Source organism: Branchiostoma floridae, chromosome 17, assembly GCF_000003815.2.
Source record: "Branchiostoma floridae strain S238N-H82 chromosome 17, Bfl_VNyyK, whole genome shotgun sequence".
In the NCBI taxonomy this organism is placed as follows: Eukaryota; Metazoa; Chordata; class Leptocardii; order Amphioxiformes; family Branchiostomatidae; genus Branchiostoma; species Branchiostoma floridae.
This window is the reverse complement of record NC_049995.1, coordinates 13,917,716-13,942,625: the sequence shown is the minus strand read 5'-3', so window position 1 is coordinate 13,942,625 and position 24,910 is coordinate 13,917,716. Positions and strand designations below refer to the sequence as shown.

Here is a 24,910-nt window from a genome sequence, read left to right as displayed (position 1 = left end):
AGATTCAGGCTGAGCCTTTCTCATTTGATTTAATTCTCTTATTCCATCAATTTTTATTGAAATTACAGACAACAAATGAAACATTATCTTGCCCAAATCAGCACGAGTTCTAAAGACTGATCCTCCTTTACTGAAATGTGCTTGACCAAATTATTGTAACTGTACAGTTAAATGCAATAAAGTCCTTCCATTCATATAATATACGTCTGGTAATAATCTCAGAATTCTCCATTGAAAGGCCACTGTGGATGGTCATCACACCTGAAATGACAGAAGAAAACAGACTTTTAGCTACTTGTAAAGTGCTTTTGAGTGTTTTCTTTTTACCTTTTAAGAAAGGATGCATTGAAAGATAATCTATGTTTCGGCCCAGTGTATTTTTATGTTATCTGAGTGTTGCTCATTGTTTGGGAGCCCATGTTTGGGTTGATATTTTCAAAAGTTTGATGGGATGATTTTTTTGGAGGACAGGATTTCCTTGCTACAAGAAAAATATGAATTGAAAGTTGTCATAATAGATTGTTAAGCTGGTTCATGCCAGTAGATATTTATGACTTGTAAAGTTGGTTCAGGCCAGTGGATTTTTAAGTTACGTTTAAGTTAAATTGTCACTCATTGTTTGGAAGCCCATGTTGAAAGAGACATTTTCAAAAGATACCCGTTTCAACGAGCAAATTTCCCATTGAATTTTCCATTGGCCTGCTTTAAACAAGACTTAGTGTTGTTTTTTTCAGAATAAAAGGATTTAATTGCTTCAAGTAATGATGCATTGAAATATTTCCTTGCTGCAAGTAAAAAATTATGCATTGAAAGTTGTCATTTAGTTTGTAAAGTTGTTATGTCATTCATTGTTTGGCTCGCCAATGTTGCTAAGATTTGGAAAATCTGAACTTTTTTTTAGAGGACAGAAATTTGCTTGTTGAGACAGGAAAAAAAATCATCCTGTGTTGGAAGAACTTGTTTTCGGAACTAATTATAAGTGTTCATGGTGGCAGCAGGTGCACGTGAAAAAGTCTCTTATATTATCTGTTATCAGTTATGATAAATTCACGTTACATACAGTCGTCACCATGAAAACCGTGAACATGAAGTACATTGAAAAAATCAGGAATTACAGTATGTGATAACCCCCCCACCCCACTTTTTTACATATACATGTACCTGAGAGTTCTCCAGGATTCTGGCAGGTGAGGTGCTCTTCGGGACGACGACCACGCCCCTCTGTACCTGCCACCTGAGACACACCTGTGGGAGATGGAACACCTGGTTAGTCAACTGAGTGCTAAGCAGAGAAAGCAACATGTACTAATTTTTTTTAAAGTAAAGTCTTTGTTCGATCCCGGTCAAGTCGTGACAAAATAGGGTTGGTGTCCAGCAATTTGTTTCTGTAGCCCCACAGTCGCCACTAGGGGTGGGTACCGGTACAGATACTTCAGGTCCACATCCGGTTCAGGTCCGGAGGATCAGGTCCAGGTCCGGACCTGATTCAGTACGTGATAATGGACGATACTCAAAACAATGGTTCATTTTGTTAAAAAGAAATCTGTTTTGTGGAGTATTCAAATCCCATTGACGTTTTGAAATCCTATTAGGCTAACTGCCAACTGTAAACTTGGTAAAAATTACTATAGACTCTAATCTTTAACTTCTTTAAGTAGCACAGACTGTGCTGGTTGAAAAGTATTGTAATGGTTCACATCAGGGGTGTTCATTGCAAATTATAGCATGGTTGCCCATTGCACAAAAATGTACTAGCTAGAATAAAAAATATTAGCATTACTTAAATTTATACCTGTGCTGGAGTTTTCTTGTGCTTTTCTGCGATTGCAATCACCTTAGGATCCTTGAGGGGACTGACACCATGTAGGCTTTCCTCACTGGAAGAGAGAACTTACTGTGACTCTAAACTGTTAGGGCTGGGTACCAGAATACAAAATGTAGGACAGTTCAGGTCTGAATCAGTATCTGATTGTATGTGAACTGGTGAATGGTCCATTTCACTACAACCAAATCTGACTTCTACGGGCGTTTTGAGATTCTATCTTCATCTTAACAATATAAATTGCCTCTGTTAACCAAGTCATATGATGCCACATCAGATGTGAACACACAAAAAAGATAATACCGGCAAGTTTGGCTATTCTAACTGTTCAGGAGCTGAGTCATATAGCAGGCAATCAAGTTACATGTATTGGAAAGAAAAACAGATTTGTACAGTACCCAGGTCTGCCAAGCGGGCTGAACGCCGTGATGACGACATTGTTGTGCCTTACTGGTAGTCTCCAAGCAGACCCTATGGCAGTGCCTTAGAAATAGTATCAAAGCTGGCCAAAGGACGTAGTATAGCGGCTCCGGTGCCCGTTTGACCCCCTTTGGCCGGCTATACTCCTTTGGCCAGCTTTGATACTATCTCTAATGCACCGTAGGGTCTGCTTGGAGACTACATTACTGGCCCAAGAGTTTATAAAAAATCATGCAGTTCTAAAAACTCAGTATAAGTTGAATGTGCTTCCAACAGAACATTTCGTTAGGATTATTACATCATACTTTGTTGCTGTAAGCTGTTTTGTCTGCAATATTTGTGTAGTATGCTGTTACGGATACTACTTAGTATAAATGTTTGAAATAGCTTTTAAAGAACTTCAAAAGTTCCACTTGTAATGTGCCAATGTAGGAGTGTTATTTGCAATAAATGTAACATTTTAAGTTCAAATTTAAGAAACAAGCTATGGCTTATTTTACATCTTATCCTAGAGTTGAACTATGTTCTCACTATTGTATTGTATTGTATTAAGTATCTCTATTTGGATCTAAATGTATGTACAGTGATATATATACTTATTCAGTAGATTTTATAATCTCCGTCAATATGTGAAGTATTTTCAGATTGTACAGTAAGATATATTTAGGGGTACAGCATAGTGGACCAAGGAAACCAAATAAAAAAAAGTAAAGGACTATTTGCACTCTTCGATGAAATTATTTACTCAGCAATCTGTTGTTCATATTGTAACCTGTAGGTATCTTTGGAATGTGTTAGCATTCCTCAACTATGTAATCTTATAGAAGTCGTAGTTTGTAGAAGAAAAAACTTCAGATGTATTTTATACGTGTTGTGTGTGGTCAAACCTTGCTGTATTGTCCAAAGCCTTCAATGAAGTTATAATTAGTTGGAAGAAGAAAATATTACTAACTGTACAGCAGCTTTTGCATTTCTCAAAAAGTGCCAAACTAGCTATTCACTTCAAAAGCAAGACTCAAATTCCAAATTAAAATAATAGTTCTAAAAGAAAGATACTCAAATTAGTTATCATATTTCATCTTCTAGACTGATAAATTGTTTCTTGTTTTAGAACTATGCTAGAGGTTGATATATGCATACAGAAAACTGATAGAAGTAATTTTATACTATACTAGTAGAACTAGCTATGTTTGAGTGAAATTTAAAGTATTAATACTAAGAAGTAGAGTTTTAGCAAATCTGAATTAGAACTAGGGGTAGAGTTTGAGTAGATCTGGAATACCCGTTTTGCTCAAACACTACTCTGCCCAATGGTTTGCATTGACATTGGCATAGAATTGGGAACATAACTACTTCGTATTGAATTTTTGGAAGGGTGCAATAGAAATAGGAATTCTGTATTAAACAAAAACACTGCTTGACTGTACACTATAGGAACCACATAGTCAACACAACAAGCCGATTAACATTTTGAGAACATAAATCTTTTAATAACAAAAAACAAAATATTATATTCAAAGAAAGTTGCTATTCATATTTCCATAATCTTCTTCATCATTTTCTTACTGGAAACTAAATTAATTGTGCATATATATATACATATACTCAGTAGTTCAGATTTTACTTCACGCATTAACAGTAACTGCAAAAAAAGAAGAACTTGCTAGGGGGCGCTGTTGCAAATTGTACAAGCGCCCAAGAAGATGTTTGTTACAATAAGTGAGACTTTTGAGCTACCTTCTGCAAACATACACTGCCCACGAATCTAGGGTTTCTCATCAGTATGTTCTGTTACATGCTTGTCCAGAGAGGACTTTTGTGATGCGGAATAGTCACAGTGGTCACACTTGAAAGGTCTTGTGTGGGTTCTCAGATGTTTGACTAAGTCGGACTTGCGAGCTGTCCTGTGCCCACACTTATCACACATGTAGAGTTTGATGTGAGTTTTCATATGTCGGGATAAGATAGACTTAGAAGCTGTCCTGTATCCGCACTCCCCACACATGTAGGATTTATCACCGGCGTGTTTTGCTACATGGTAGTTCCAAGCGGATTTCGTTGCTGCAGAATAGTCGCACTGGTCACATTTGTAAGGTTTCTCTCCTGTGTGTGTTCTGACATGTTGGGATAAGTGGGACTTGCGAGCTGCCCTGTACCCACACTTCTCACACATGTAGGGTTTTTCTCCTGTGTGGGTTGTCATGTGTTGGGATAAGTAAGACTTCCTTTTTGCCCTGTACCCACACTCCCCACACATGTAGGGTTTCTCTCCTGTATGGGTTGTCATGTGTTTTGATAAGGTGGACTTGTCAGCTGTCCTGTATCCACACTCCCCACACATGTAGGGTTTATCTCCTGTGTGAGTTTTCATATGTCGGGATAAGTTAGACTTAGAAACTGTCCTGTACCCGCACTCCCCACACATGTAGGGTTTGTCTTCTGTGTGAGTTGTCATGTGTTGGGATAAGTTAGACTTCCTATTTGCCCTGTATCCACACTCCCCACACATGTAGGTTTTTTTTTCCGTATGTTTTGTTAGATGTTGGTCCAAATGGATTTTCTGTGCTGCAGAATAGTCACACTGGTCACACTTGAAGGGTTTTTCTCCTGTGTGAGTTCTCATATGTCGGGATAAGGCACTCTTGCAAGCTGCCCGGTACCCACAGTCATCACAGATGTAGGGTTTCTCCCCAGTGTGAGTTCGAGGGCGTTCCATCTCCAGGCTACAATGTGAAAAAGAAACAAACGGAACAAAGATTAATATTTAGTTGGTGAGGAATTTGAAAATTTCATGTATCTGGCTTGCTTTCATTACATTGTGAGTAATCTACAGACAAGAATCAATGATACGTTCGTCGGATGGAGGTTAGACATCCAGTTGTAATAAGATAAGCCGAATTGCCGTTGCTCAAGCAACGTGATTATTTTGGAAGCGGTCAGACGTTCCAAGTCACACAAGTGTTAGCAAATAACTACGGTCATACTTTTCCAAGTCAAATTACGGCCAGGTACTCCCACCCCTGCGAGATAACATTATCTCCCTTGGTCAAGCAATAGGATCTTACTTAAAGTGATCGTTTGCATTGATCTTGTCTTACTTTTGTTTCCTATACAGGCTTTTCATTTGACGTCATCTCCGCCATGTTGGATTACAGTGTACGTCTTTTAACTACACAAATATGCTACCCCCCAACATGGCCGTCGGAGGACTCAAATCATAACTAGTATGACGTCAATGACAAGCCTGCATTGGACTGTCTATCATTATAGTAAACTTTATTTTCGCCTCCTTTACATATCAATTCATAGTTATGGTAAAACCTGCTGTTTCACAAGCTCTTATAGTGTCACGGACCAAGAATATGGATAGAGGATGCCACGTGAAACGTTTGGGTGTTTCCAGAATCATATCGGAGTTGCTGGAGTAACTGCTAGTTTGGCAGATGTAGAATTTAGTAGTGACGAATAACTTGTCAGAGCTAAAACTTGCATACCAAAACCGACAATTGGTCAAAGCTATCAGAAGAAAGTCACTCCAGGAAATCTATCGATAAAGCACATTTCTACACAATAAATGAACAAACTACGCTCAACAACGCTATAAGAACCCGCCCTAGGGCGTAATGTAACGTAAGTTACCTGGTGTTGTAGTACTAGTAAGCCTGTAGGGATGAAATGCCAAAAGCGAATATGCTGTGACAAAATAAGCGAACAAGTCAATAGCTACAAAATGGCGTCGAAGAACCCAGCATTCGCTTTAGGTTCAGGTGCTGAAATGAACTATATGTAAATGTCCTCGTCAGGACAAGGCGTTCCCAAATGACGTCAAGTGAAGAAACCTTTCTTTGGTTGGACATCTAATTAATTATATTTTTTTAATGTTTTCGTGGTTTGCATGTCTTGACAACCAAAGATCGTAGCTTCCAAACCCCGCTTTGGGACTTTTTTTAAGTATTAAAATCTATCTGATACATAACAAATTTATGAGGAAAAAAACGGGGTTGGGAGCTACGATCTTTGAGAGAACGTCTGTAAAAATAATTGACTACAAATTATCTAATATATAACACGGTAGTTAATTATTATTTGTGGGTTATACATAGTGCCAGTAACGTCTATGAAAACATTAACACAGAAAGTATACTAGTTGCTAGTTGCCCAACTTTTCAAAACGCATAAAAGAGAAGAAGAAAGACAGAAAGAAAACATGTGTCAAGCTACTCAGAAAAGTTTACTTGTTTGCTGCACTTCCTCAAATACACTCCTGCCAACTTGACGAATAAAAAACTACATACAAAATATTCAAGACGGACAGTTTACAACAAACTACAAGAGGGTGAGTGATGTTAAAAGCACAGGCGCAGTTTTTACCAGCTGACTCTCGTCTAAGCAATGCACGGAAATGCACCACAGAGATGAAAATATTTATAGAGACAACAGCTTTCACAAAATGTCTGGTGCTCAAATAGAAAAAATTTGACACAATCTACTGTATTAGGATTGCTTTCCACCGTAACCCCACACAGCTGCCATTAGAGTTTTGGGGTCGGTATCAATTGTGGGCCGTTCTCAACTGCTATGTAATAACAATACGTTTTTTCCCCTCTTATATACTCCTCACTAACTGTTTTCCCTTGGATTTGCCGTGAGTCTGGTGACTTTTTTTCGTTGCCGGTCTCCGTGTTTTTGTAGCTGGTCGTGTGGATTGTCTGTTTCGCCATTTAGGCCACAGCAAGTAAATTTTATGGATGACATCCTCTGCAGAAAAAAAGATGGGTAAAAAAACAAAACAAGATGGCTACATTTTCAAAAATAGGCACCATAAAGTTGTGATGACTGTTGTAAAAAAGAATTTAAGGGACAAAACATGGTACCAGAGCCAACAAGGCATTCATTCCTGTATTTAAGACATGTACTGGTGTGGTAAAAGTGACACTTGTGTGGTAGATTGGCATCACCAACAAACCACACTCGTGGCTTCCATATTGGTGTCACTTTTACAACTATCCAATAAGTTTCATTTCTACGACTACAGTTCTTGGTACCTCACAAGTGTCACTTCTACAAGTACAATTATTAGGCTACAACACAATATATTTGCTCATTTTGGTACTTTATCGCCATGTTGATTATTCCTGCAGAAGAAAAAAATCCTGTTTTTTCTTTTGAAATCAGGCGAAAATTAATGCGCGCGCTGATGTCATCCATAAAATTTACTTGCTGTGGCCTTATGAAATACCCACAAGGCCATGTAGGTATCTTTACCTCTGTTCTTTGATTCAACCACCTGTTGTTCCATCCATTCAACACCTGTGGGATCAGTGGATTATAATCTTATAATCTGAAAGAGTCTTACAAAATATATGAATAACTTTGCTTGTATCGTAGACTTTTCTTGGCGTTTTCATTGGAACATTTTTGTATCCCATTGAAGATTAGATAGGACACTTGTCTCCTGTATCTTTAAAGGATCTAGACAAAACTCGTAAGGAATTTCCCATAAAGCTCTAACGATCCTCACGCTTGCGCAATAGCACTGCACACGTCGTCAGTTTGACCAAGGAGCGACGAAGGTAGGTTATGATTTAGGATCTCGCTAGATGTTAACGTGTTGCACAGAGGATATCTTCTTCTACGAAAATACTGCTTATAAACTCTGTAGCAGCGAATTTTACCCGAAGTTTCATAAGATGGGTATCTGAAAATCCGGCCTCAATATATCAGTAGATTGGTGAAATAGACATTCAATTTGATAGACACAATGGCGCATATTCTTCACGCAACTTTTAATCTTTGTCAGCATCATGAGTCGGTATGACCACTCTTCTTTGTAACAAACCTGCTAAACGTTATCATGTCGTTGTTCAAGGATAATTTTGTTCACGCTGTGGTTATGCCGGCTATATGTACTAACTAATACCGAAAATGGCGTAGATTTCTCCCCAGCATGGTGTTCCTATATCCGTATAAGCCGGTATAATTATAACCGCTCCACGGTGTAACACACCGGCTTTCACATTATTTCTCCGTTGTTAAATGGTTATTTTGTTCACGTTGTGTCGATGATTTTTATAAAAATACATTAGTTCGATAGAAAATTGCGCACAAGTTTCTTCCCGACATCGTACCTCGATCGGTTATAAGCCGGTATCATGAACAGCTCTTCGGTGTAACACACCGGCTTTAACATTAGTTATTCGTTGTATGTTGAATCCTTATCTTGTTTATGTTCTGTCGATAATACTATGTTCTATTACGGGGATTTTGATATTTCGATCGTCTTCAGCAGCCAGTGTCGAATTCCGTTTCGTAAACGGGTGTCGCCTTACAAAATGGCCGTCACCTTTTTATGTATATGAGCACATTCCGTCACTGAGCGTATTAGCACGCCCAGCTGTTCGCCTCGTAATTTTTCGGGCTCCGTTTTTATATAAGGGGTTAGGATTTAGACTTATGGACACGAATTGATGGCCTTTTTTTACTATTTGCTCGACCTCCACGAAAATCGGCCCGATGGCCTATTCGAGTTTAAATAAAGGCACAAACAAACAATTTATCAACTTCGGATACTGTCGCATATTTGTATTTGAACCATTGCTTTATTTGCGGGTTTGCTTCTTGTCAGCCCCCAAAACTATGGAATGATACTCTACCGACCGATCAGTGATATGGCGGCGATTTTGAAAATTGTGTCGATCGGCTAGGTAGCCGGTTCCAATCGCCAACAATCGTTAATAGTATGATGTAACAAACATATACAGTGATGTAGGAACAAGTCAAACAACAATGAGAAACTCATCTTCTTCCAAATGACGTCCTCGCAAGGCAACGACCGTTGACAAAGTGGCGAACATTGGTATAGAAAGCATGGAAGAGATACATGTAACTATTTGATTATGCCGCATGGTAATAAGTCCCGCTATTGAATAATAATAAAAAAAAAAAAGATCTGAACCTCAATTGCTTCTTTGAGGAAACGTTCGTGAAAACGTTTGTTAAGTCGCTACATTTTACCGCAGTGACTTACCACGTAACGGCTCTACACGACCGTAAAACGTGCCGTTTTGAAGAGCGCGGACATTTCATACCTACAAGTGCGCATGTGCAGTCCTGATGCATTGTGGGTAAAGGTCAACAGCCTTCAACTTTAACCTTTGACCTGAATGTCTCGCGAACTTCAGGATGTTGCGTTTGGGAGTTTGTTGGGTGGTTTTCGGACAGGTTTTGACCCCAGCAATGCTAAGATAAGTATATCAACATTTAGGCTAGACTTTAGGGCACTCCGGTCAGATTTGTTGCGTCTCGGATTCCGAATTGTAGCTAGAAAATCATTGGGTCGGGAGGGTGGAATGGAAAAATTGCCGGATAGAAACTCTTACCTGATGAATAGTACATGAAGAGTCGCAGGTGAAGTAGGCACGTCGCCTGTAAAGTCACCCTCCTTTCACTCACAATGCCAGTGCAAATTCAACTTTGTTTTGATGAATCTGTTAACTGTCTCTGCGTTCACTGAGTCTTCCTCTTACACTTAGTATTTGTGATAGGTCCCAAACTTACTGTGTAGGAGCCTTTCGAATTAATTCCATGGATTAAGTCATGTATTGAACACTGTGGAACTCATGTCAATAAAACTTAGGATCACATCCCTGGACCTTTTTTGGTCAACTACTGTAAATGCAGAAATGTTTGTGGCTAAGCTTTATGCTTTTTTCGGTTTTCGCGGTGGCCACTTAACTGCAAACTTAAAACCACCGCGAACATTTCCCCATTAAAGTATGTGACCTAACAGTCTAAGGCGCTACCCCGAACTTAAAACGAAAGTAAATCCCTGCGAGCTTAAATGCAATTTTACAGTATTTACCAGGTACATGTACCAAATTATCAAATGACACAGAAAACGTCTTGAGCAGACATGCAAGCACCGTCGCTACTAAAGGTGTTCGCAATGTAGGGTGTTCCAGGGGTATCACTCACTCACTCACTGCAGTCTGTAGCCCATAACCACAAACCCAGGAAAAAAGCGTGGACCAATAACGCGAACAATATAGCGATTAAACGATAATGTTGCATTAGCTACAGGGGGCTGGCAATGATTAACGATGAATTGAAATAGCTCACTACACTAAATGGAAAAGGGCATGCAGACCCTTTTGTAAGGATAACCATGTTATCACCCTTCCTAATCGAACTACTGTTCAACAATTAGAAATACCAATAATGGAGTCAATGAACAATAAACAATAAACCAATGTCATGTACAATCAATCAATAGTTGATTGTCAGGCACCAAGGCCCATAAGGACAAAAAATTGCATTTCAGCTTTGCATTGTCGAATGAAATGTTGATGCACAAGTAAATGTTGCACATTTATAAATAGATTAGATTTTGAAATATGTGTAATAGTATTACTGTATAAGAAGGGCCTGTTGTCCTTAAACATATTAGTGCTCTAGAACCCATTCCTTCATTCAATCAATCATTAACTAACATTAGCACCAAACGGTTTGAATATACAGTTCCCTAGAAGGGTAGCAGAAGAGAACATAGGAGCAAATTTCTACTAGTACTCAGATGGTACCGGGCCAGGCTAACCATGGAGAGGAGATAAGGGAACATCTGCCCATTGATTCAGCATTCATGACTAGGGGTGGGTACCGGTACAGAAAATTCAGGTCCAGTTCAGATCCAGAGGATCAGGTACAGGTCCGGACCTGAACCTGGATCTGATTCAGTATGACTCATACCAATGGTCCATTTCACTACAAAGAAATCTGTTTTGTGGAGTATTAGACTTACACTGGCGTTTTAAAATCCTACAACACTATCTGCACTTGTGCGATTGGCTGTAAAATATGGTATATTAATTACTATGAACTCTACTCTACTGCACTCTTGTTATTTTCTTCCACCTGCAAGCGCCAAAACGTGTGAATGCCTGATAAAATAATCTGTTAATTTTCTAATCGGTCCAACATCCGGTCCACCTATTTTTTTTCAGGTCCGGTTTTTCTGGACTGGTCCAATAAGAAAAAACGGTTTTGTACCGGTACGCTGTACTAATAGCCCAGCCCTGATCATGATGATAGTTATGCTGGCCCCATGCAGGGTTGGACAAGTTTTCTAAAATTCACTGGTCCTATCGGGCAAGCACTTATTAAAAACTTTCTTGCCCGTACCAATTTGTCACTCGCCCAAAATTCAAATGTCCCTTTTATATGCATTTTCACTTCCAGCAATGGAATTCTTAATATTGCCTCTATTTGTCTAAATTGACCATTGCTTGATGTCATGACTGTAAAAAGTAAAAAGTATATCAAAATCTCACTCAATGGAAAAAATCTTACTTGCCCGATCGGGCAAGTGGTGTAGGTCATGCACTTGCCCGATCGGCACTTTCACTTGCCCTGGACAATAGGGCTAGTGGTCTTGTCCAACCCTGCCCATGGCTGATTTACAAGCTAAGGGACTGATGATGACGTATTGTCATATTACTGAATAATGTTGACAATATTTTACAGAATCAAAGATGGACGCTGAGATGGAGAGACAAGATTTCAACATGCGCCAGAGGGAAGCTACTGGTGGGTATCTTTTTTTTTTTTTTCGAAAATGATTTCTTAAGTTTGATAGGATATGTTAGAAATAAGGAAATTCTTTTACCCAACCATTATGTAATTGTCTTGCCTACATTTCAATGTCTCTTTGACATCTTCCTCAGAGGCATGGTCGGTTTGGTGGTGCTTGAACCTCACTGTACACCCTTTTCCTTTTTAAGATTTGTCTTCAAATCTTCGAGTTCCATATCCCTGTGTGACACATCTTCTAACCTGTTACTCACAGGGTCGGCATGGGAACCAATATATATGTAAGAGGCGAGTAGAAGCAGACAGTTTGGCACCATTTGCTATGGTCGGTTTGGTGGTGCTAATGAACATCACTGTTACACCTTTTTCCACCAATCGGGACCTACATTTGTGAGCAGGCTTTTAGCCAGGTAGGCATACAGGCGTACATTGTACGCCCTGTTAAGCAGGGTTTACAGAGGGAGGAACGAACATCAGGGTTATCTGTGTGCCGACGTTCTCATCGTCTTGTCTGGTGCAGGTAATTTTAAGTGTTACCTGCACCTGTGCCGGTATGCAGAATAAAGTACTTGTATTTCGATCCCTGAATTAATTGGTACCTAAGCCTTATCTGCGTGTTCCTTTCTACAGTCAGCAGGGTTTACAGAGGGGAGAACGAACATCAGGATCATCTGTGTGCGGACGTTCTGATCGCCATGCATCGTCGCCCGTTTGAGCGGCTGACCTTCGTGCTGGACACCGGGTCACCGAAGAACATCATCAGTAAGGATGACTTCAGGGTAAGCATGTTTAAGATTTGATTTTCAATGTCAAACTTAAATGTTGTGCACAATGTTGCAAATCAGTGGCTTACATTACATGTATCCTTCATTCGATGGAACAAGCATTTTTTACTTGAATTAGAAGCAGGCTGGCTAAAATCCTTCCTGGAAACAACGCGACTCCAATACCCACCCAAAAAAAGGCTAGGGTCAGCAGGTTTTTTTTATTACGGAAACAGGAAACACAACTGTTCGTAGCTGAGCTGTCTCTAGGTTCAGGCTTGAAAAGAAACTTTTTCTACTATTGTCCGAAAAGTGTAGTCTCTACCAGACTCCGGATATCCGTGGATCGCGTGCTGTTCCTTGGCCGGTTATATTCCTCTGGCCGGCTTACTCCTCTATTTGTTCCATTTCTACGATTTTTCCAGCAATCCGGAGTCTGGTAGAGACTAGAAAAGTGTCCCCAAAGGGGACATTCTTTGGGGACATTCAAACTGTCCCAAAGTGAGATTCCATTCTCCCTGGCCGGTTCTAGTAACATGATGTTTAATAACAACAGAAAAATGCCTTTCACTAGTTTATTTTTGCAACTTACGTACGTTTGGTGAGAATCTGCCTTCCATCCCGTACGTGCTGACCTGACTCATTCATGACACTCATTTCTTCCTTCATTCCCTACTTGCAGGAGTTTGGGAGCAAGTGTTCACTAGGGTTTCTCACCTGTGTGTTTGCTCAGATGCCTGTTAAGGGATGATTTCGTTGCTGCAGAATAGTCACACTGGTCACACCTGTAGGGTTTTTCCCCGTGTGGGTTCTCATATGTTGTTAAAGTTAAAGATGCCCGTACATCTGTGCAGATGCTTAGGGGTGCCGCCCATCTCTCACTTGTGCAAGTCACTACAGCAGGGGGCTGGTCCGCTGGTAGTGATGTGTGTTCCATACTCTTTCTCATTATTGCAGAGTGCTAATATAAGCAGAGAAAGCAGCATGTACCATTTTTAAAGTCTTTGGTATGACTCGGCCGGGGATCGAACTCACGACCTACCGAATGCGAGGCGAACACTCTACCCACTCGGTCATTGCACCGGTTCATATGTTGAGCTAAGGTGAACTTGAGAGCCATCCGGTACCCACACTCATCACAAATGTAGTTTTTTTCTCCTGTATGGGTTTTGAGATGGTATAATCCAACTCATTCATTATCCTTCTTTAACACCTTGCAGAAGTTTGGGAGGAATGCGACCAACGAACACATGCAGGCCATCGACCTGGCGTCCGGGGAGATGGTCTTGACGGCGCGGACAGGGCGGGCGTCGATCGTTCGTGGGCCCTTGACCTTTCACCTGGAGTTCTGCATCAAGACCAGCGGCCCCCAAGTTCCTATTCTGGGGTTGGACGCGTGTTTGTCGATGGGGCTTTTGGCGTATGATGATAAGAAGAGACAGGGGAGAGCAAGGAGAGTGTTACATCACAACATGGGTCCCGACCATCTAGATCGTAAGTATCTAAGTCAGGGTTGTAGCCAGCCTGAAATCATTTTCAGTCCCCTTGATTTTGAATGGGAATCCTATCGAGCACCAAAGGCATGGCGTGACGTTGCGCGTCATTTCTAGGGGGTCTTGGTCCCAGAAAATTTTTAAATCAATACCCTCTGAAACACTATTTCCTGCATTTTGAGTTGCAAATTTTGCTTGTAGACTAAGCTGTTCAATGGCATCTGTTTTGGTGAAGAAGAACACATGGGTTTCAGTTTTTTTTATATCTTTACATATCAATTTTTGTCTGTCCCAGGGGACGGAATGGGGAAAACTTTTTTCAGTCCCCAGCTGCAAAATTCCTTCAAAGGACTGAAGGACAGGTGCTGGCTACAACCCTGATCTAAGTAACTTGTTATGTCTGTTTAGTTCACTAGTGTACATATTAACCATTGGACTGTAAAGCTAATAGTATGTTATATCATGTTGTTTGCCTGCAGCTGACTACTTACGCGGTCGGGACCCATTGTTGGCGGAAGTGGTTTTATCTATGCGGGTAAGTTCAGCTAGATGAAATCTTGCTTTCTTAAGGGATTTGATATTTCCTCCCAGGAGTTAACCTCCTCAGTTCCTCAAGACACTGTCAGTCCTATATGGAGATGGCCTTGCCGTGATCCTTACTAGAGGGTCTGCATGGGGGGTCCCGACAACGATTTACGCTGAATTCAGAAGAACCTCCTACGTATTACGCTAAATCAAGGTAGGCAATTATGCTAAATTTGGTCGCCTCGCTACGAATTACGTAGATAAGATGGTTTTCCCTACGAATTACAGGAAATAAAATGTGCTGCCTACCCTTAAGGAAAAGAGCATGCAGACCCTCTTACAAGAGGCTTGGTTCATTGAAAGACCATAATTGCATCATTCTATCAATCTATGGTTCGAGTTAGGCATCCTTTTACATAGCAAAGCTAGAACCAGTCCTGAGCCTGGTGCCTAGATTTGACCCAGGACTCTTGATAGTGATGCTCCATTAGCACTAGGATAGGGCATCCTTATTTCAGTCAATTTGTTTACAATTCATTTTTTGCTTAAAGGCTAACAAGACTTTCTCCATTTCTTACAGAATTATTTTACGAATTTTGTAGCCAAGAACCAGCGTCCGCAGGAACACCTCGACGAAGACATGGATGCTTTTATAGATGCGCTGGAAAATCTAGAGCGGCAGTGGAAGAATCACGTAAGTGTCTCTTTTTTTAGTTCTTCGTTCGTGCCCTGGCCAGTGCTCAAATCTAACTGCAACACAAATCTGTAAACTTGTTTGTTTGCTTATTCTTTATTTAACCAGGATTAGAGCACATCGCCTGACGTCGTTTTTCAAAGCCCTGAGAGAGCCCCGAACATAAGCCATACATTAAGTACAACAAAACCAAATTAACTTCAATAACATAATCATACAAATTACTAAAGTAGCATAAACATAAAGATTGTACAAAATCAGGTTTAACTTACTCATAGATAACTGCAACAGACTTAGAGCTATGTCCCATAGACATTTTAGGTACTTTAGGCACTGATTGGTCCCTTCACATGAGTGAATTATGGAATGGGTTCAAGTGCTTGTTCGAACAGGCGTTCCAACACCAAACAAGCCCTCCGTCCGCCTGCTGGAGGGCCTGTTGTCATCGAACGAGCGCTCTAGAACCTATTCCTGGATTCGCTCATTAACTGACGTTAGCACCAAAAGGTTTGAACGTGCAGGTCTCTAGACGGATAGCAGAAGCAAACATAGGTGGAGCATTTCAACTACATCTAGATGGACCCAGGCTAGGGCCAACCTCAGCCCTGAATCTTGAGGAAAGTGATAGAGCTACAGCCCCCGCTATATCCCTTGCGAACGTTGGACTAATAAACGTCGACTTACCATGGACCATACCATAGTCCTCTTTTCACCCACAGTTAGTCCAGTGATCTGAAAATGGACTAATTTACTCAGAGAGGACTGATGAAGATGGACTTACTGCCTAAATTGGTGTAAAGGCCTTACCCTGGATAAAAGTCCACCAAACTTACACAAACAGCTCTCAGACATGGCAAAATGGGGTGGACTTACTGTGGGAGTAACTCCCCCTCTGACACCTTCAGTCTACATTCATACTCTTTTAGATCCCAGGTATGCAAGGGATGTAATTATTGTGCCCGAGAGGGTGCAAAAGGCTTCATGATTGTCAAGTGTTAATCCTGTTCTTTTAATGATAAATAGATGCTAAGTCTAAGATAATCTGTTTCTGTGCTTCAGGTTGAAGCAGAAGAAGAACGGCGACAGAGAGAAGAAGAAGAGAGACAGAGAGAAGCACATGAGAGGCTGATACAACAACATCAAGCCGTGCTAGAAAGAGATGCTCGGAGAGAGGAGGCCCGCCGGGAGCGAATGAGAGAGAGAGCTCGTTACCCTTTCTTAGAAGGCGGGCCTCCTTTCATCCGGAAGGAGGTAAATACAAAAGACTTCCTATGTTGGGAACTTTTATTCTACAAAAGTTAATACACTTTTGATTTTTGAGTCCAGGGGAGGGCCTAGGAAAAAAATTTTGAGCCCAGGGGAGGGCCAAGGAAAATTTTTTTTAGCCGGGGAGTGCCTAGGAAATTTTTTAAAACCTACCCCTTGACGACCGGAAACAACACTTTAGAACGACCAGCCCCTTAAAGTTTAAATGGTAGACAGAAAGGGACATATACTGTAACATATAAACAGTGATTGTTGATATAATTGTAAAAACAGACTTGAATAGTTACTAGTGTTTGCTATATGAAAGGTTGGGTTTGACTTCTTTGTTGAAGCATCCAGGAAGACAAAAAGCCCCACTTCAGAAGAACCATTTTATTGACAAACCCTGTTCTTCTTTGGCCTTTTATGTATAATTGGTATCAATGAAGCCAAGCAACCTAAAAGTAGTGAAAACATTATGAGATGCTGATGACTAACTGACAAGTTCTGTTCTTTTCAAGTTCTGTTCTTGTTATTGACAAGTTCTGTTCTTTTTGACAAGTTCTGTTCTTTTTAAGTTCTGTTCTTGTAAAATTACTGACAAGTTCTGTTCTTGTTACTGACAAGTTCTGTTCTTGTTACTGACAAGTTCTGTTCTTGTTATTGACAAGTTCTGTTCTTTTTAAGTTCTGTTCTTGTAAAATTACTGACAAGTTCTGTTCTTGTTACTGACAAGTTCTGTTCTTGTTACTGACAAGTTCTGTGTTCTGTTCTCTTCTTCCCTCTGCAGGGGGCTGGTGTCCAGGTACAGCAGGACAGACGAGGGCCAGTCCCCTCCGAGGCTACAGCCGGTGCTGCGGCCAACCACCATCGCCGGGGCGCTGACCCGAGGCCGGTCCCGCGGCCGAGGGCACCGCCCGAAGCTGCGGCAGGCCGGCCGGAGGTGGCCCCTGGCACGGTCGTGGCGCCGCCCGCGGCCATTCAAGATCCGCCGGGTGCTGGCCCTGGGCTGGCACCTGGCCCGGCCGTGGGAGCACCCGTGGCGCAGCCCGCGGCCATTGACCATCCGCCAGGCGCTGGCCCGAGGCAAGACCAGCCGGAGGTGGCGCCTGGCCCGGCCGCGGAGGCACCCGTGGTACCGCCCGCGGAGCGGCAACGCGACGCGGGTGCAGGCCCAGGTGTTGCGCTTGCCCCGCCCGTGGAACAGCGACATCAGGCGGGTGGGGACGCGGGTGCGGCTGTAGCCATGGCTGTGGACCCGGGGCCCGGCGAACGGCCCGAGCAGCAGCTGCTGCTGGGCCAGCCGCCGGGCCCAGAGGCGGTGCAAGGTGGAGGGGTGAGTACACTGCAGTCTATACCTTTGCTATATATTATAGTTATTGTACACTTTGGTCACACCAATTTAATTTGTTGTTTCACGGGTTTTTTAAAGTGAAAACGTAGCTAGCAGCATGGTAGAATATTTCATTTCAACCATGTCTACTCCATAAGTACCCCTAGGCATACACCTTCGTTGTCATATGTTTTTCCAGTTTAAGCATATTTTTATTTTTTGAAAATCTGTGAACCTATGAATCAAATTGGTGTGGCCTTTGCTATATATTATTATACAAGGTTCTCACAGCACGTCACCGGAACGTACTGCGCCTGTGCGAAAAGTATAGACATGCTAATCTCCCGGTTTACTAAAGGTCCGCATTTAAGAAAGTGTGTGCGTTATATAATAGGGTAAAACTCTGTTTTACATGAAACCATGTCTCTAAAATATACTGTGCAACAAGCGGGATTTCAATGCAACGTTAAAAAAATAACTAGTGTTCGCGCAGGCGCAGTACGTTCTACCGACGTGTTGGTTCTCACCAGGACAGTTTGGCATTGGGGGGGGGGGGGACTCTACACTGTAATTTGTATCACCTACGCTGTGATGTGTATCCGCTATGATGTTATTTTGGCCCGTATGTTGCGTTATAGCCAGCATCAGGGCCTTTTCTGTAACATTTGTTTTTTTAACAAGGGTAAAAAATGTTTATTTTCTTTATTAGATTTGGCCCTTAGCATGGAGACGTTTGAATTTTACCAACTTTTATATTATACAACGTCATGTATATTTAGTGTTCAATGTTCCTTGCTGCTATCTAACAACTAAAACCTACAACATGGCCAAGCAATTTTTGGACAGAAAAAAACTTAAAGCTGCATGAGTGTAGATAGTTTTTAAGGCCTTAGGAGAAACATGTTTTGTCTCCTGTGAGTCCTGAAAAGAATTAAGGTTGATAGGTAGCGTTTACCTTTTTGTTTTCATTTTCTTTAGACATGACATGCTTGAAGGCAGTTATATTTTCAATGTAAAACTTGAATTTTTTTGCATACCGGTAATGGCTATAAATCTGTGGACATATAAATTTTGTCCATTTATCTTTTATTGCTTGCATTTTTTTTTACTTCTATAGGAAGCAGGCTGAATACAAATTCTGACCTGAAACTATGTGCCTGCACTGCCCACCCAAAAAAAGGCTTAAGGGTCAGCAGGTTTTTCTAGGGTCAACAGGTTTTTCTAGGGTCGGCAGATTTTTTCTAGGGTAGGTCGGGAAACAGGACACACAACATTTTTATTTCGTATGCCTCAGTAACTGATTGTGCGTTCTTCTTGTACCATAGCCTATGCGACGCCGCTCGCCAAGGCAGAATCGGCGGCCACCAGCGCCATACCGTAAGTTCTCATAATGTTCACTTTAAGTTCCCTTTCACTTTCACCCTCATTTCACTTTCACCCTCATTTCACTTTCACTTTTGCTTTAATTTACTTTTTGCTTTTCTTTCTTTTGTTGACTATTTGGAGTTTGGTTGTGATTGAGTTCTTAAACTGCCCTGCTGTGCTCTGTTCTTTCCTGCCCTACCTTTCCCTGTACCCCACCCCATCCCATCCCACCCTACACCACCCTACCCCACCCTACCCCACCCTACCCCACCCTACACCACTCTTCCCCACCCCACCCCTGTGACCCTACCCCACCCTTCTCCAACCCACTCAACCATACCCTACCCCACCATACACCCTTGACCCCACCCTACCCCACCCCACCCTGCCCCACCCCAACCTAACCCTACCCTACCCCACTCCACAATATACCCATGACCCTACCTTACCCTATCTACCACACCCCACCCTACCCCACCGCACTCTAAGCTACCCCAGACCAGCCAACCCCACCCTACCCCACCCTACCGCACCCTACCCTACCCTACCCCTGTGACCCTAACTTACCCTACACCACCCTAACACACTCTACCCTAGCCTACTATAGCCATCTAGATTCAATGTGTTAGATCGATTGAGTGCCTGCAGTTGACTCAATTGTTTACGTTTACTGTTATCACAGCTGGCATGCTGTACTACGATGGCAACTTTCGGCGACGGAGGGTGGCCCAAGGGCATGCCCAAGGGGATGCGTGAAGGTGATGGGTGATGCGCGGTGCTGGCACAGCGGCGGCCTTCCTGTGGGACCTCCCTCTCCTGTCTGGCTGAGACTCCTGGCAAGACTTCTGACGAGGTAACACGCCCGTCACACAGCAGAAAAAAAACCAACTAAATTACGGTTTTGGGAGGGAAATTGTAAATTCCAAATCTTTTAAAAGTTGTGAATTTTCAAATTTTATATTTTGTGATTTTTTAAATTTTGTTTTTGTGTTATTGTAAATTTCCAAATTTGTACATTTGTAAATATTCAAATTTGTACATTTGTAAATATTCAAATTTGTACATTTGTATATTGTAAATATCTAAACTTGTATATTGTAAATCTGTAAGTTCCTAAATTTGTGTATTGTAAATTTGTATATTTCCAAATTTGTATATTGTAAATTTCCATTTCCAAATTTGTATATAAATTTGCATATTTCCAAATTTGTATATTATACATTTGTATATTTCCAAATTTGTATATTGTAAATTTGTATTTCCAAATTTGTGTATTATAAATTTGTATCTTTCAAAATTTGTATATTGTAAATTTGTATTTTCCCAAATTTGTACTATAATTGTAAATTTGCATAGTTCCAAATTTGTATATTGTAAATTTATTTATTTCCAAATGTACATTGTATATTTCCGTATATTGTAAATTTGTATATTTCCAAATTTGTATATTGTAAATTTGTATATTTCCAAAATTGTATATTGTAAAGTGTAAATTTGTAAATTTCCAAATTTGTATTTTGTATACTATTTGTAAATTTCCAAATTTGTGCAATCTGTATATACTGTATTATACTGTATATACTGTAAATTTGTAATTTTCAGAATTTGTATATATTGTAAATTTGTAAATTCATTTGTATATTGTATATTTTGTAAATTCACAACATTTTTTAGATTTTTACATTTCTTAAGTTTTAAATTAAATGTACAGTTCTGTGAGAATGTAGTCCTGGGCAGGTCTTTGGGGGTAATTTTGGCGGATTATCTAGCTGGATGTGGGCCAACCAAGGGGGGCAACCTCCTTGGTAAGGTCGGGCCTGGCCCGGTTGGACTGGGCCCGGTCTGATCGGACCAGGCCCGGTCTGGCCCTGGAACCAGTCAGGTAGCCGTCACTATTTCCCCCGAAGACCTGTCCAGCATGCTACGTTCTCACAGAACAGTACTAAATTCGGCTCACAATTTTTTGGCAATTAATCAAGCTGTGTGATGGGGCAATTCCAACACAAATGGTGCTTGGAATATTTGACTGTCCTTTTAACATGTGACCAGTTTCGACAACAGAATGTCTTCTGCAACCATCCTAAACTTTGTGTAGTTACCCGATTGTTTATGACGTTCGTTTGACCAGTACCTGACCTAAGGGAGGTCCCGCAGGGAGGCCGCCGCAGTGCCAGTGCCGCGCGTCACCCGTCACCTTCACGCATCCTATAGGGGGGCCTGCATTTAGGGGGGAGGGGGGTACACTTCCGCAGGCCCCCCTATAGTCCACCCTTCGTCGCCACCAGTCGCCAACCACGGGGCCCGGTTCTGTGAGAGCTGTTGTAGTCTCCAGCCATGTCTTCGACTCCGGTCGGAGACTTGGTTGGAGACTTCCACGTTCCAACAGTTCCACAGAACTGGGCCCTGCCGCCGATTCTGCCCAGAGCGGCGTCGCACAGGCCCTCTACCTTGCACCGCCCCGGGTCCACAGCCCAACACACACAACATGACATACATACATCAACATTATCATCACAAACTACATTGAACATTACACAATTGTTTTTAATGCACGGCTCTGTGAGAACATTTTTTTATTTTTTGTTTATTTACTTTTTATTTTCTATTATTTCTATTATCATATTTATTTGATCTACTTCTACTTTGTTTATTATTTCCGGTTTCTTCTCCTCCTTTCTTTTCACTTCTTTATTATTTTTTATTATTATTTTCATTTATTTTCTGTTCATTTATTTTCCGTTTATTTCCTATTATTTCTTTTATCACATTTATTTAATTTACTTTTTGTTTATTATTTCCATCTCCATTTCTTTTTCTTCTTTTCCTTTTTCTTTTCATTTATTCTTTTATTCTTATTTATTTTCTGTTCATTTATTTTCTGTTTATTTTCTATTATTTCTATTATCACATTTATTTATTTATTCTTTATTTTATAATTTACCATTTCTTTTCTTCTTCCTCTTCTTCCTCTTCTTCCTCTTCTTCCTCTTCTTCCTCTTCTTCTTTTTCTTTTCCTTTTACTTTTCATTTCTTTATTTATTCTTATTATGTTTTTATTTTCATTTATTTTATTTTCATTTATTTTCTGTTCATTTATTTATTTTCTGTTCATTTATTTTCATTTATTTATTTTATTTTCATTTATTTATTATTTATTTTTGTAGTCTCCAAGCAGATCGTTGAGGGCTGCGAATTATGGCAGCTTCTTGCTCAGGTGGAGTGTCTGACTGGGCTTGTCTCAGTCAGACACTCGCCAGCTAGGAGCTGTCATAATTCTCCCTCGATGTCTGTCTTGGAGGCTGCGTTCTCACAGAGCCGTTTTTAACATGTTTTTATCCCATTTTAACACTTTTAACACTCCTCTATCCTTTTAACACTTTTAACATTTTAACACTTTTAATACTTTTAAATTGTTTTAGTAATTGTAGTAGTTGTAGTAGTAGTAGTAGTAGTAGTAGTTGTAGTAGTAGTAGTTGTAGTAGTAGTAGTTGTTGTTGTTGTTGCTGTTGTTGTTGTTGCTGTTGTTAGTTGTTGTTAGTTGTTGTTGTTAGTTGTTGTTGTCAGTAGTAGTAGTAGTAGCTAGTAGTTGTAGTAGTAGTTTTTAGCTTTTATTTCTATGACGCGTACGGCTCTGTGAGGAGGTAATCTCTGAGATGGACCTTCGGGGGCTGCGAATTCTAGCAATTCTCCCCCAAAGTCTGTCTCCGAGACCGCCTTCGAGCAGAGCCGTACTAGTATATCCTTAAGTGCAATATTTTCTTTTATCTTATGACGCGTACGGTCTTGTGAGAACGCCTGTTTTCGTAGTCACCGAGCAGACCATCGGGGGCTGCGAATTGTGACGGCTTCTGGCTGGAATGGTGTCTGACTGGACTGGGGGGAGGTGGGTATTGTATCACAGGTGGCAGGGGGGGTTGTGTACCACAGGTGGGAGGGGGGTTGTGTACCACAGGTGGGAGGGGGGGTTGTGTACCACATGGGGCGAGGGGGTTGTGTACCACTGGGGGGGAGATCGGTTGTGTACCACAGAGGCAAGTGGGTTGTGTACCACAGGTGGGAGAGGGGTTGTGTAACACTGGGGGGGAGGGGGTTGGTATCCTGGCCCAGTCGGACACTACCCAGCCAGCTAGCCGCCATGATTCTCCCTTGAAGATCCGTCTTGGAGATTACGTTCTCACAGGGCCGTACTAGTATTTTTTGTTTTTTTTCCTATTCGGCCTTTTTTTTTTGGAAATTCAACTATTACATTTGGTCTGCACTGGTCGAACGAACGTATGAAAAAACGAGCGGGAGATGGTTTTGGCCATAACAGGTTGTGAAGACACTGTTGTCAGCCGGTCACAGTTTTGACATACACTGATCATTGAAGCTCAGCTAAGCCTTGCAGAGATGTATGTGGTAGGAGGGGGAAAGATAACGGTTGCATGGTGGTGCGTTTGCAGTGCGAGAATTTTGCAGGAATTTGCGACCCCAGGCGGGGAAAGCGTCAAAGGTGGAACGGCTGGCTTCCCTTGCACAGGATTGCTGTTAAAACCTTAGGCTGACAATGCACATGTGCTGTACAAATGTTCCGTCTGCAGTGTTTGTGGGATCGAGACGATGCATGTTCTTTTACACCAGTTCATGTATTATCGGCAATGTGAAATTTCAGAAAACACTCCCTACATGTTGTTTGAATTGTGAAGTAGTTGTTGGCTTTTAGAGTCACTCTGCACTTCAAATGGGTTACTCCAAGCAGATGTGATGTTTCATTATCTTGAGGCATAAATACAGAAACAGTTCTGATATGACTATCAGACTGGCTTAAATCACTCATCTGCATTCAGTTGCTGCAACTGGTATGTAGGAAATTCAGGTACAGGCCCGGTTCAGGTCCAGAGGATAAGTTCCAGGTTCAGACCGGAATATAACATGATTGGCTGAAGTGACTAAAATATACCAGGTCCCTTTTTGTCACTTTACATACTTGTCAAGTATATAGAGCCCTAAACTAGATTATAAGCCCTCTTTAGTTCAAAAACTAAAATGACCACTGCATGACTATCCTCATAATTATACAAATGTAGAGTCCCTAAGTATAATGGATTCTGTTAGCTGAATTCAAATTGGTCAGAAATTGTTAGTTTTACTGTAAAATCAAGTCTCCCCCTATAGTGTCCTTAACTGTACTTAAATAAATTGGTCTGAAATTGTTAGTTTCACTGTAAAATCAAGCCCCCCCCCATATAGAGTCTCTAACTGCACTTAATTGGTGAAAAATTGTCAGTTTCATTATAAAATCAAGCCCCCCATGTAGAGTCCCTAACTGTACTTAACTTGATTGGTCAGAAATTATTAGTTCACTGTAAAATCAAGTCCCCCCATATAGTCCCTAACTGTACTTAACTAAATTGGTCAGAAATTTAGTTCACTGTAAAATCAAGTCCCCCCATATAGAGTCCCTAACTGTACTTATTATATAACTAAATTGGTCTGAAATTGTTAGTTTCACTGTAAAATCAAGTCCCCCCATATAGAGTCCCTAACTGTACTTAACTAAATTGGTCAGAAATTGTTAGTTTCACTGTAAAATCAAGTCCCCCGATATAGAGTCCCTAACTGTAATTAACTAAAATTGGTCTGAAATTGTTAGTTTCAATGTAAAATCAAGTCCCCCCATATAGA

At 41.1% G+C, this 24,910-nt stretch overlaps 2 long non-coding RNA genes across 2 annotated transcripts; both read right to left on the bottom strand.

Annotated features, from left to right (window-relative positions):
* Positions 1-1,168: 1,168 nt before the first annotated feature.
* On the bottom strand, positions 1,169-2,268 carry LOC118404201. The gene is made up of 3 exons (XR_004829763.1): positions 2,221-2,268; positions 1,793-1,877; positions 1,169-1,245 (listed from the first exon to the last, which is right to left on the bottom strand). It is a non-coding gene; the product is annotated as an uncharacterized LOC118404201 (long non-coding RNA).
* Positions 2,269-4,756: 2,488 nt separating this feature from the next.
* Positions 4,757-6,054, bottom strand: LOC118404199. Its single transcript, XR_004829761.1, has 2 exons — positions 5,882-6,054; positions 4,757-4,965 (listed from the first exon to the last, which is right to left on the bottom strand). It is a non-coding gene; the product is annotated as an uncharacterized LOC118404199 (long non-coding RNA).
* Positions 6,055-24,910: the final 18,856 nt, after the last annotated feature.